Source organism: Salarias fasciatus, chromosome 14 (assembly GCF_902148845.1).
Source record: "Salarias fasciatus chromosome 14, fSalaFa1.1, whole genome shotgun sequence".
Lineage (NCBI taxonomy): Eukaryota > Metazoa > Chordata > Actinopteri > Blenniiformes > Blenniidae > Salarias > Salarias fasciatus.
This window is the reverse complement of record NC_043758.1, coordinates 14,143,177-14,156,116: the sequence shown is the minus strand read 5'-3', so window position 1 is coordinate 14,156,116 and position 12,940 is coordinate 14,143,177. Positions and strand designations below refer to the sequence as shown.

Below are 12,940 nucleotides of genomic sequence, written 5' to 3'. Positions count from 1 at the left end.
AGGTCAGACGTGAGGTTTTGTATGAGGCGAACCTTCTAATAGGCAAAAAAAAAAAAAAAAAAAAGAGGAAGAAAAAGAGAGGAAGGAAAGTTGGAGGAAGGAGGGGAAAGTCGGTAATGTGAGAGGTTAAAGGCCGCTGACTGCAGCAGCAGCAAAAAGCAGATGCTGGACGCTTCATATTACACCACATCGCCGGCTGACCGGGATATCATCTATAAACGACCTGAGCTGCCCTTTATACTGATAGGAGAATCAGGGAGCGACGGGATGGGGCGGGCAGGCTGCAAGAGACAAATAGAGTCAAGGAGACCAGAGGTGGTGACAGGATAAGGATAGAGGCGAGCGGGAGAGTGATGGGAAGCAAACAGGAGCAATTAGCGCAAGTTGCTGAGAGCCAGAGGTTGCTGTCTGCGAGTGAGAGTAGAAAAATCAAGGTGAGAGCTGGCAGGTATGAAAGAGAAGGAATCAGAGGGCGAAGCGGGGATGAGGAAAGTTGAATTTTGTTCCATTTCAAAGCACTGCTGGCGCTCCGCTGTGATACCATCTTGACATTTCTCATCTCTCTTCATTTATCTTTCTCTGATCCCCACCTGTACACTTTTACTGTTTCTCTTCGCGCCCGGGCTTCACTGTTTCCTCTCTTTTTCCCTTCCACCAGTGAGTGTTCTTGGTCGAGACCTGCTCGCCTTCTGCTAAGCAGTACTTCCAGTATCATGTGACATAAACAACTTTGTGAACGTGGCTCGTCTTTTAATAGTAGCTGTCCTCATTTTATTCGCCCACTGTCTCACACACACCCCCCCCCTCCCCACCCCTCCAGCCCACCGTCTCTCTTCTCATTTCTTGTTCACACAACACCTTATGCTGCTGCAGCACCACAGCAATGTGCTGCAAGGTCATCATCGCCACAGCAACTAGATAAACCACGTTTAAGGCGAGAACAAAGTGGTTAATGGTGTCGTATAAAGGCAGCATGGGCAGAAATCATAAGAAACGCTATATTAACTGCGCGCCGTCGCCCACCAGACTCACAGACTGCCCATTAACGTGGCCTGCAGGGATTCAGCAGCAGCAAAGACACAACTCTCAACATTTCCCAGTGAATTCAACACTGTGACTGGATGTGAAGCAGTTGAACAGATCCAGACTAGGACTCTAGAAATTGTAGCCAGTGACACTTGAACAAACCAAATGACACAATCCGATCACAGTTATATCAAAAAGTACTTGTTTTTGCTGGTGGGATGTAGAAAGAAACAGTTTACGAATGTAGCCTTGTGACTGTGCTAAAAGACCAAGATCTGTTTTATCAAGTCTCCGCAGCGATAAAGCTCTACGGCACTGATACAGTACAAACTGTCCCGATCACAATCAGTGTTTTTTTTTCTTTTTACACTCATTAGAATGATACCATCAAACATACATTTTTCCTCACAATGTTCCCGCCGCAAAATATTCTCTACGACCCATTTTTATTAACTTCTCACTTGAACCACTTTCACAAATCAGCGCCTGCTAATCACGCAGCTGATATCAGCCTACAGCAATGGTACATTTCTCAGAAGACAAAATGGGAAGAATATTGATAAGAATATGTTTTTTTTTTTTTTGCCAGAGCTATTTATGAGAAAATTCCCAACATGTGCTCATCAAGCCCTACAGTGTCTAACTTTGTACAAAAAAAAAAAGATCAAATTGATAGATCTCACAAAACACACAATTGGATGTAATGTGAATTTAATTATGACAAATTACAACAATATAAACTACAGTGAGAAGCACTTGTCGTGCTTTTTGATAGGGAGCGGACACCGACAGCTTTAACTTATTGTAAAAATTACAGTAAGTTCAGCATTCGAACCGTTCTTTTAATCATGAAACTGTCTCTGCTCACACTCAGTACTCTTTAGTTACTTTACTGTAACTGTGAATACGTTCACACTATATTTTGTATTCACTTCTGGCCTTGTCGGCCACAGTGTGCTCATCATGTGTTGGTTTTATCTCCAGCTTCCAGAAGAACTGTTGCTGTATCCTTCTGTTGTCGCCTTTCTAAATCCTTACCTTACGATTTCTTGTTAAACGGCAGTTTGTGTTCTTACTGTGGTTGTAAAAACACTTAATCCTCCATTATTTAAGATAATAGTTTATTTCTTTTTTGTTATAGGATTTTCTAATGCAACAGTGTCACATTTCTGGATATGGTCTTAGAAAAACTTTACATTTAATATTCAGTTTGTTAATAATGAATAATGCTGATTTATTCAAGAATACATCTGATATAGTGAAATGAATAACAAAAAGTGCATAAGCTTTATTTTTCACTATAGGCAAAAATCTTTTATGTCGTCCCGAAAGAGCGATACTTTCCACTGTTTCAGTCAAAATAATCGCTTTGCTCGGTTTTCCCAGGGCTTAAAGCGCTCAAGGAGCACTGAATGATCAGCATCTTGGTCACATTTTAATGACCTCAAACACCTTGCCAAGGGGATAAAGGTATTATGAGGCTCAGGCACGGACTCTGTCGAACAAATGCTCGGTCCCACCCACCACAGCCGGAGATCTGATCTGACCGTCTTCAGCCGAGCGTCGGCCATCCGGCAATGACACTCCATTTCGATCTTTCCACAGACTGTACCATCAGGGTAATCCTACACTTCGCTCTCCTGCCCGGCCTGTAACGTATGCATTAGTATTGACCACAAACCATGAGACAGCAGGTCCGCATTGCCTGCGCAGGATACGTAACCGTAGAGATGAATGGAAGGTCAGCCGCTCCATTGATATTCATGACACAGCCATGTGAGTAGTGTGTGGGCATATGTGAAACATCAACCATCCGTGGGGGCTCGCTATCTCAAAAACGTGCACGCACGCACGCACACACACACAGTCCGTAACTCCCTCCCTCAGCTGTAAGACAAACAGAGGGGAGGGGAGACGTCGAGGGCAGTCAAGTGGCACGTGTGCAAGCTGTCGTCTGCACTGTGATATCAGCACAAGTGTTTAAAGAGCTTGACACGCACATGGGGAGTATGTGTGTGTGTGTGTGTGTGTGTGTGTGTGTGTGTGTGTGTGTGTGTGTGTGTGTGTGTGCGTGTGTGTGGCAGGTATAGATGCGGGGAAACACACATCTGTTTTTAAGTATGTTACAAAAAGGAAACACATTTGCATGGCTCTGTTTACATGTAGATGTGAAAGTGGTTGAAATACACAATAGCATTTCCCCCTATTGTCGCTGCAATGTGGCGCCGCCTGACTGTGGCAACGCCAGCGCAGCGTAATGCAGCGGCAGCAAGGGTGTCATTGAGTTCATGGACATAAACCAACTCACTGCCAGACCAGTCTGCTCCTCACAGGAATAGCAATGGAGGAGGCGTGCGTATGGGTATATGAGTGCAACGGTGTGGGTGGGAGGGTAGATTGAGAAAGATTGGAAAATGGCGAGAACGAGAGGAAGAGTCTCAGAGACAGGGAGACGGAGATGGACAGATAAGAGTAAAGAATGGAACAGAGAGTGATCGGACGGGATGTCTGAGGGATACAGATGTAATGGGTGGAGGGGAGGCAGACAGATGCTGAAGAAAAAGTGCCCACTCAGACAAAAAAAGAAAAAAAAAAGAAAGAAGCTTCCTTGTGTAAATTTACCACCTCAGCATGTGGTATTTCAAGCACAGGGTTATTATCGCACATGAGGAAAGGCAAACATTCAAACCTATACATGTATGCACAGCCTTCCCTTTTTAATTCTGACTGTGTCTGCCCTCTGACACTCCTCCGTCTGGAGGGAAAACACAGGCAGACAGGTGAATGAGGGAATTGTAAAAACTACAGGGAGGGAAGCACAGAGAGGAGGGATGTACGGGTGGCATGGCGCGAGAAAAGAAAGCGGAGATGGTCAGCGAATGAGATGAGAGAGAGATGGGGTTTCACACAGGTACAGCAAGATAAGAATGATAGAAAAAAAATATATGTAGGCCAAGGGATGGTTCACTAACTGAAAGATGATCACTGATTAGAAGCCTGGTGGCTGAACAGCTTAATGGCTCAGTGGTGTAAAGATTATGAAATAGATGAAGATTCTCACTTTGAATCATGAGAGGTGAAGGAAAATCTGAAAACTTAACAGAAAGAATGGATCTGCTATTAGACTGGTTGATTTGTTCTCAATAGTGTGAGTATTAATGTGATTGATATGTGTGATTTGCTAAAGTAAAATCTGCAAAATCATATGGTGTTTAGCAAATATACATACGCAACGCAAATTTTCTCTCTTGCAAAATGAAGCGATTGGCTACAAAAATACAGATCAGATCATCAGGACATAACTTTTGGGTATTCTTAGTCAGGACTTGTGCTTTTCGGGAGAAGCTGATGTGTAAATTCTACTGAAGTAAGAGTGCGACTAAAACACAAACATAACCCTGACTGTGAGAATGTGTAATTCATTACTCCCACTCCTGCTAAATATTTAAATTCTTCACATTCCTGAAGTGTTTTGGATCAAATCAGGAAATACCAAAGGACTGGATCGTCCTCGAAAGAATATATCTTCATTAAGTTTTCAAAGTCAAAACCACACACATGCATACACACCTACACACACACACACACACACACACACACACACACTTACACACACCACTATACAACTTCTTATTTGTCATCAGACTAGCATTTGGCCAAACAGGGATAATCTGTACTCTTCAGCTGTCTATGACCAGTGATTCAGTTTGACACCATAATCTGAGGAAATCACAGAGGGCTCCTCCATGGGGCCAACTGTATTTACTATAGATTACATCTTCCACGAGTGTGCATTAGTCCGGTGACAGCTTTGCAGACGGCAGGGAAAACAGCAATCATATCAGACTGACTCACTGTGATTTTGACACTTGCCAAATGGCCTCGTAGGACTCCACTCCACCGTTTCTCTGAAGTGGCGACTCTCTATCTGCCTCTTACATTCCACGTGTCGAATCCCTGAGGCTCAGGACTCACCTCCCGGTCCCTCAACGTCACCTTGATCAAAGCATCCGCCCTATTTTTGATTGTTTTTTTTTTTTTTTTCACAATTGAATAATGCTAACGAGGACAGGGGTGTGCTGGTATCATCACGCATCTACATACTAATATTTTCTCACAAACATGCAGCTCATCTGCATTCGACAGAGCGCCCTGAGACCGGCGAGGACAGCAGGGAGATGACATCACTTAAAAAAAAAAAAAAACATGACAGATTGGTTGGATGATGAGAGTACGGTGCTGGGGGAGGATTAGAATGAAGGACAAGTTCATCAGACAAATTAATCTTTTTTTTTTCCTCACAGTTTAATGCAGGTAGCTGGGCATCGTCCTATTCTCCCTCTGTCCCTCTCTTTCCTCTCTCTCTCTCTCTCTCTCTCTCTCTCTCTCTCTCTCTCTCTCTCTCTCACACACACACACACATACGCTTGTTTAGTCAGAGTTAAAGTGTGCTGTGAAATTCAGTATGTATCAGGCTGCCTCTGCACTCTCGTTGTTCTTTACTCTAATGACCTTGTAGATCTGCCTGCTCTGATCTGCAGCGAAGTGCCTTTTTTTTTTTTTCATCAACCGACAGCGAGCCAGACACCAAAAGAGTAACACGGAGTGTGAGCCATTAAAAAGGCTAAGAGAATAAAAAGAGAAATCTGCAGAGAAAGAGCGACGAAAGCAGAGATGTGTGAGGAAGTAAAACTGTGAAAGAGGGAAAGGTGATGAGAATTGTGTGAGACATTTGATTTGTATGTGCAAATCATCAGGAAAAGAATATCGACGAGGAGATCCGACATCGCTTCGAAAAATGATGGCATCATGGGTTATGAAGTCAAATTCCAGCAATCGATTTGCTATAACAAATAACTCTCATGATTGTGGTTCCACGTTATATGTCAGGTCACCGAATATAAAGTCATTTTCCAAATTGCACTTTACTTCTCCGATCCTCCCGCGCTGCGAGAAGTAAATGCCACAGTATGAAAAAAAAGAAAAAAAAGAAAAGTGTGTCACTTTCAAACATTGCGCAAGTTTGTAGCAGTGAACAATATAGCTGTAGCCATGGCCGTCATAGCAACCATGTTAACGGATTGTTTTTAATGGACAGCATGAGTCATTTTTTTTTTTTTTCTTTTTGTCAGTGGAGTGGTTTCAAACATTGCAAATCAGAAATAAAAGGAGCTGAAGCTTTTATTCATTGAATCTATATATACTGTATTTTTTCTAAAGATCTAAAGCTCTTTTTGTATCTTTTCATAATTAAAAGTGCACGTGCAATTCATATCAGCCTTCAAACAGACCTTTTATATCCTTTTTTTTTTTAATTCTCCTTGTGCGCCGTCGTAAGGCAAGGGTATTTGGTCCTGTTACGAAAGTTGTGCTTCTTTTTAGTGATTCCTGGAACATTACAAATGTCAAGTAATATTCCTTGTTGATTTTGTGGCAGCGCGCGCTGCTGTGTTCATGCCTTGAGTGTCAGACTGGCACAGACGGCTTGGGTAAGGCTGGATTTTGAATCATTTCCCGAGGGCAGTTGTAGTGTAAACACCAGTAGTCCTGCCATCATACAGGAGGAGTGTATGGCCGCTCACATGTCTGACAGTCAGTCAGTGTGTATTGCTTCATTCATTCATCCAAAAGTGTGTGCATATGTAGCTTTAGTAGTACAAGAACAGCACAGCTGGGATTTCAGAGCAGTCCAAAAAGAAAGAAAAAAAGAGCAGTAAGAACGGAATGTGTGTCAGTGTGTTTTTGTGCGTGAGAGAGTGTGCTAACTGTTCTGCGGGACATTGAGCACCAACGTCCCTCATTCTTCTGTCCGCTCAGCTCTTTTTCACGTTAAAACCGTCCCACCTGAGACTGCTGTACAGTAACAGTGAAGCATGCTGGCAATCTGCATTCAGCATACAAATCCAATTCATTCTTCCAAACATTCACAGAACACCCCCCCCCCCCCCCCCCCCCCCCCCCCCCCCCCACACACACACACACACACACACACACACAGTCACACACACACAGTCACACTTAACATCCAGATGGTGAATGAAAAAATTCTGATTTGGCAGAACAACGCAAGGAAAAGTGAGTATGGCCAACTCAGCGTTGTGCCTGAACAAACACAAAGTAACACACACACACACACACACACACACACACACACACACACACACACACACACACACACACACAGTAATCAGTAAAGACTTACTGTATCTGTGCAAGGACTCATCTGACTGCTGCTGGGAGGAGGACGGAAAGCGAAAACCTCATGCTTGCTTCGCGGCACTCCTCTCTTTCACTCCCTGTGTCACTGCCCCCTCCTCCTTCCTTTTTCCTTCCCTTTCTCCCTCCCCTGCCTCTTTTTCTTCCTCCTCCTCCTCCTCCTCCTCCACCTCTTCCCTCACTCCCTGTCCTTCACTCCCTCGCTCCTTGTTTCTCGCTCCTTCCCTCCTGGCAGAGGCTTACTGTATTCAGATACACCAGTCTCCATATAAGGCAGCACGGCTAAACATGTCACACATAATTTATCCACAGCAGGCTGTGAGTTCACCTTTCACAGCTCACGCCTGGATCGTATGCAAAAGAGGGAGGAGAGCGGAGCAGGGAGGGCAACACAAGGGGAACAGACAAACTTCTACCGTCAACAGCCACGTTCTCACAATTTCACACTGCGAGAGTGTGTGTGTGTGTGTGTCTGCGTGCATGTGTGTATGTTAACAAATCCTGGCAATCAGACCGTGAAAACGCTATCGGAGACCAGAATGCAATTCACCTGCACTGTTCCAACACCTCCCTCTCTGTCTCCCCACCTCCTGTATCTGCAGGCAGTAAATCTTATACAGATGCTGTTTGCGAGACCCGTCCACCTGCACGCCCCCCTTCTCCACCGCCACACTCCGCTCCACTTATCTGTACTGCTACCTCTATAAAACGTGATTGACAGGCAAAAGAGACAGAGTGACAAAACAAACTGCAAGAAAAATAACATTTAAAAAGACTTACAGCGGCCCCGCAAAGGGGAGGAGGAGTTAAACCATTTTGTTTTTCGATTGAAACAGGAAGACGCGGCAAGTGAAGAGTGCAGGGCGGGCGAGATAAAAATAATATGTCAACAAATAAAGATCCCATCCCGAGTGTTGTCTGGCTGCAGCTGTGAGAATCAGAGCAATTCCCTGTGATGATGTGTCAGGTTTTTGCACAATCGATAGCTTTAAAAATACATGCCTGCTGACCCCTGCTCCGCTTCCTCCTCCTTTTTTTCCCCCCCTAAGTCTGCCTTTTATAACAAACTTGAAGCAAAATAGAAATGAGCGCACCACACAGATAGCTGTTGTGACGAAGAAAAAAAAAAAGACAAAAAAAGAAGAAGAGGATTTGTGAATAATAATAGCTGCACTTGAGTAGCAAAGCTGGCTGCTAGCTTTCTCCTCCCTCCTCCACAGCTTCAGTCCACTCACAGGACAGCAAGAGTCACAGCTCTGTTGCCATGGCGTCTAACTCCATCAAGCACTACGTCAGGTGTGTGTGTGTAAGTGAGCATGTGTGATGCTGTGCTTGTAGTGGTGTGTGTGTATGTGTGTGTCAGGTGGGTGTTACCAAGTGAGTCAGAGCCACATCACTGAATTGTGGCTGCAATATATCAAGGTGTTTGGAATTTATTATTGTATTGATTTGTGCATGTAAGAGAGTGTGACTGTGCACATGTGCAAGGACGCTGCGTGGCGGCGTAGTGCTCATTGCTTCGTCTCCCGACAAGGAAGTTGTGGGTCCAAACCTCAGGATGGGCTTTCTTTCTTTGCAGTTTCTCCCTGCGTGTGTTGGTTTTCTCCCACTGTCCCTCAGCTGTCCACAGGTGTGAAAGCAAATGTTTGTGGATTTCTTCCTTTCTGTTTGCTCTGCGATGGCCTTGCAACCTGTCCTGAGTGCCCTCACCTGTGGATTGGCACCAGGATCCCTGGAAACCCGAACCGGTTGAAGCGGTAAAGAAGATGGATGCCTGCTCGGACGTGGATCAGGATGTTAGGGAAAGTCTTGACTGAACAGCATCCTGCAGCCCACATCTAAAGCCAATGAGATTGATCTCTGTGCTTCTCAAAGTGTTAATGTTTAGCTCCGGCTTTAGTAGATGTTTATCACATCCTTCATAAAGTCAATACAACACACCGCAGACACCGGTAATACCAACTTTTGATCGAAGAGATACAGTTTGGGAAGCAATTGACTACTGCCCAAAAAAGGCCTCCTGAAGTTCTCCTGAACAGGTCACAGCCTTGTAAACAATCACCTAAGAAAAAAAATGGTAAATGAAAGAAGTTTTCACAAAAAGATGCATTGCGTGTTACTATTTGAAGAAAAAAAAAAGTTCTTGAAATAGTAATATTGCAAACATTTGACACCGCTTTGAAAAATTCTACCCGCTTGGGATGAAAGATGCTGATGAAAAGAAAAAGAGAGAAAGATTGCACTATTCAGTCACTGCACACAGTTGCAGATTTCAATATACAGATTATGCTCCTTTTCCACCAAATGTTTTTTTCACATTCACAGTTTTGCTCCAGTAAACCAAGTAAAAATATAGATGGATGCATGGATGGATGGATGGATGGATCAGCAGATGAATGGATAGAGGATGGATGGATGGATATGGAGAATGGATGGAAGTATGGATGGATGAATGGTTGGATCATTGGTTTAAAGCATGGACGGAGGACGGATGAATGGATGGATTGACGGATGAATGGATGGATGGGTTGGCACTTAAAAACTTTTAATGCCCTCTAGGATTTGTTCGAAAACCATCGAGATCTGCTTCCTGTCTGATAACAGTTTTGGACGTATTGTGTCCAACAATGACGGGTGTGACCAGAGCCGGTCCAGAAGTGAACACACGCACATCCTGTTGGTGGATCAATGCCTGGAGAGGTGAGGGTGACGCGACACCAAACGTCTAGAAACGCTCGCTCTGTGCCAATGGGAATATAAACTGAAATTGAAATTGTTTTGACATTATTAGCAGTGTTTTGAATGTCTGATTTGATTGATGGACTGTTTATTTATCTCGTGATTCATCTTTGCTTTGTTGCTTTGGTGCTAAAATTGTAGTTGCTTCTGATATATAACTGTTAGGTTGCTGTAACTGTTGTTATTGCCACTACTGACAGCAACTGTATTATATCTGTTTATTTCTTGAAATAATGAGCACAGTGATATGCTTGGTCTCTGTCTCATTTGTTTTAAATGGATTTGCCACGTGACAGTAATTGGACATTGGATTTTTATTAGAGTAATTTTGTGCAAAACAAACGGCCCAAACTTAAATGGCAACAAATGATTGACTAGGGGTCAAAGACCATGTGAATGTTATGGCACTATTCATACAAAATTTGTCCACACCACTGCTTTCATTCATTGTAAGGTTTTGAGGTGAGAATCTGCACAACTACATATGGTGCAGGGTTAGTGTGAAAATGTGTAACAAAGATGCCCAAATATGGATACTCAAGTAAATAATCCCGGTAAGTCTTGAAACTGCACATTCCATTATCTAGCCACTCATCTAAAGAGAGAGAGAGAGAGAGTGGACGGACAATGCTCTGCTGAAGGTTTTGGACTTGCCTATAATTGCTGCAATTGCAGATAATTTAATGCACACCAAGGTTGCTGCTCACCGTTCTGCTGATGTCTGTGTACAGAGAAGAGAAGCAGAAAGGTTTTTGAGGTACCGATTTTCAACTTCAGCGTGTGCTTTTCCATGCTATCTAAAGCTTATTTTCTCAAAAACAAGATCAGAGACCCTTCAACATATAGCACCTTACATTTGATAGCATTAAATAAAGGAGTACAAAAAAATGAAAAAAAAAACTTGTGTTAAGGAAAAGAGATGAGGTCAAAGAAGGAGATCTGGATCCAAACATCACCTTTGATCTGAGACCAGAGTTGTGTAAAGAGTTAAATATCTGCCGGAAAATGTTACAGAACACACTGAATGGAAAATTGAAGAGGGCAGCCTAGTGTGAGCTCAACAGGTTTACAACATTCATAGCAGCAGACCAGCAGTCTGCTGCGGAGGACCTGAAGTCTAATCACTAACGTATGACCTTTCAGGGCTTCTGAGTCTCTCTCCTCAGTTGGAGCAGCTCTGTCTGCTGGTACGAACATATTTCGAAGCCCCGAGATATGCCCTCCGTGGAAAATGTGGAAAAACATCCACACTGCGCTGTATAACAGGCCAGTAGTAGAATACTTGGATGTCTATTGTTGAAAAAAACTTCCTAAACCCTGAAACTCACCGCTTTAGTAGCTCTGGTATGATTCTGTTTCTCACAGAAATACTGGATTTACTCTCATGATCTTCTCAGGGCAAAACCACAGTTTTTTTTTTCCTTATAGCTGAAGGCAGACATTCCTTCCTCTATTTACCCAGTTTCCTTCTACTTTACACTATCTATTAAATACATTTCAGAACATACACTGATGTTTATTATGCAGCTACATATATGCATATAATTACATCCTTTTGCTGTGAGCATCAACACACAAATACTGAGCTGAGAGATTAAGATGTATGTACAACTGTCAAAACATGGACACCTATGGAATAATTCAACGGCACAGACAATGGAGGGAGCCTCTTAATGAAAGCAGTCATGAGGAAAACAGGAACATCTCCATGTTCAGCTTTGACAGGTGGATGAGAACAGACGAACAACGGAGAGAAGCTGTGCTCTGTCACTGCTAAATGGAGACAAACTGAATATTCAAAAGATTTTTTTTCATTATTTTTCATGTGATTAACAATAATGACAGTTTTTTTTTTCTTCTTTTTTGCATTTTGTTCCCCTTCGGAGAAGAAGTTACTTTGCATACTTGTGTAACAGCCGGTGCTTGAAATGAAAGTTTACAAAGGAACTGCATCGCCACTTGTAACTGATTACTCTTATGAAATAGTGCAGGTACAGTTTTTACTTTTTTTCATTGATAAAAACAGATGAAGAGTTGCTCTCTCTCTCTCTCTATTCTTCTCACCGAGGTGACGAGTAGCTTTAGCATAAGCCTGCTTTCACAGCAACTACCAAAAGGACATAAGAAAATCTCCATAAGATGTAAGTGCTGTAGTGTTCCTGTTGATAGTTTATCTCAGCTTTTCTTTCAGCTAGTCTCATCTTATTTTGAATTCATCTATATTTGCTTATTCAAGAACAGGTGTTACGCGAAGTTCCGCATGGCTGCTGAAACATACCCCCTTGCACGAGAGTGTGTAGTGGTCATCTGCACTTAAAATACTACACTTTAATAAAGATGCCTGATCAGGTCGAACTGGCCAAAATAATGTGATGCACATTCTCAAAATTGTGAGCATGAACCATACGGACAGACGACCAAGTTGGATTACTATTATGGATGACTCAAATATGTAACCACCAAGTCTCAGGAAAAGATGGACTGGAATTCATGCCACCATTGTTGTTACTGTCCATCCATCAACAGATGTGCTGTAGAATAATTTGGTGCATGTTTAGTGGAAGTGTTTTTGAAAAGTTGTGTTTTTCACGGTTTACACAGGGACGGAGTCGGAGAGTTTTCAAAAAGTTCCATTTCTGAGGGTGTTTTTAAAAAGTTGCATTTTCAGTGGCTCCGAGTGCCACTGTCGCCTAAACAGGCCCCCAAAACGCAACAAAGAGTTTCAATTTTCACTTGAAATCATTGCTGTGCAGAGCGGGCCTAACATAGTGTCAGCAGCTCATCACGCACCAAACATGAAGGTGCAGACTTAAAGTAATGCACAAGTTACTTTTCTAAGCAACTGTTATTTGACTGACTAAATCAAAATGTGTTAATATAGCACCATTCAAGAACAGTAATATCACAGAACTCTTTACAGTAATCAGACAACTATTGGAATTTAAAAAAAAAAAAAGGA

At 42.9% G+C, this 12,940-nt stretch overlaps 1 protein-coding gene across 9 annotated transcripts in view; it reads right to left on the bottom strand.

Annotated features, from left to right (window-relative positions):
• Positions 1-12,940, bottom strand: part of LOC115401126 (muscleblind-like protein 1) — an 85,636-nt gene that overhangs the window by 53,893 nt on the left and 18,803 nt on the right. For 4 of the 9 annotated variants that reach the window (XM_030109305.1, XM_030109312.1, XM_030109314.1 and 1 more), the window contains exon 1: positions 7,229-7,335. The exons of 2 other annotated variants lie outside the window; for them this stretch is intronic. The gene's annotated coding sequence lies outside the window, so the exon portion shown is untranslated. Of the gene's footprint in view, positions 1-7,228; positions 7,337-8,022; positions 8,277-12,940 lie in introns of those variants that run through there. 3 more of the 9 variants (XM_030109311.1, XM_030109310.1, XM_030109307.1) reach the window with 2 other exon arrangements.